Genomic DNA, 1174 nt, shown 5'->3' with positions numbered 1-1174 from the left:
TATGTCACTACTGTGATGTTGTGAATTATAAACGAACATGCAAAATGGTGAACTGCAGGATAATATGCTTTGCCAATAGAGCGTACTCAAAATTTCCAAACTAGGTTTTACGCCTAGTGTCTATAGTGATGACAACTCCAGATTAGTCCATATGCCACCATGTTTTGGGTGAGGGTAGTTTAAACATTAGCACCTAGCCTTAATGGAAGGATCCAGTTAAGTAGCTGGAACAGCTGCTACTAACTCCCAATACTCTTGCCACTGTTGAATGATAGGTAGATACCATTAATTGTTACAGGTTGTGTCGTACTGACTCTCCTATGCCAAGTTAAAGATAAGTGGGTAGAGTGTTGAATACCAAATAGTCAACAGTAGAGGATTTATATTTCAAGGTACTGCAATATTGGTTGATGCGTGGAGTGGACGGAGCAAGCCCCTCCCCATCTCCCTGTTCCAAATCAATTGATATATGGTCCCTTGATAAGGGACGAGTCAAAATAGAACTAACAACAACAGATACTCCGCTTGATCTTAGTCAAGGCTGAGAGCGATTGTTTCAATCGTAGATCTATCTGGATTGCATGACAAACTCGGCTAAAAGAATAATAGCTAAAGCTGTGATAGCTATACCCATGGATTAGTCGTCGTTAATATCATTGGAACATGCCATGACGATAGTTCCTTAATATAGCCAGGGCTGGTTAGAATATCTGGAACCAGTTTGGCTGTAATAGCCATAGTCGATAATTAATACTGCCAAGTTATCTCCAAGTTTTTTGAATGGGTACTGAATAGTATGCACCTTTTAAGTTGATGTCTACCATTAAGTATGCTTGAATGAAAGGTTGGCAGTTTCAATATTCCAAGCGTGGCCTGGCGAGATACTCAAGTGGCAAGTCAATGACTGTGCGACATATACCATGTTGGGATTTTTAGAGCCAAAGGTTCATACTGGGTTTATTATGACCCGTTTGATATCAATGATGGCGACATTACCATCTTGGTTAGTTGGTACCAAAGGTTCATATAGGCTTCTATATGACCCCTGTATAATTATTACCCCCAATTGCTAGTCCCTCGTGTTCTTATTAGTGGGAGGGTAGACCCCTAGGGTGCATGCTGCACTGGTATTGTATGGTCCCTGAGAAGGGACATATCAGATATAAACTGATAA

The 1174-nt window shown here is 40.6% G+C and overlaps 1 pseudogene; it reads right to left on the bottom strand.

Annotated features, from left to right (window-relative positions):
* Positions 1-373: 373 nt before the first annotated feature.
* LOC129697745 (U2 spliceosomal RNA) lies at positions 374-552 on the bottom strand (annotated as a pseudogene).
* Positions 553-1174: the final 622 nt, after the last annotated feature.

This window comes from Leucoraja erinacea, chromosome 5, assembly GCF_028641065.1.
Source record: "Leucoraja erinacea ecotype New England chromosome 5, Leri_hhj_1, whole genome shotgun sequence".
Lineage (NCBI taxonomy): Eukaryota > Metazoa > Chordata > Chondrichthyes > Rajiformes > Rajidae > Leucoraja > Leucoraja erinaceus.
This window is presented reverse-complemented; position numbering and strand designations above follow the sequence as displayed.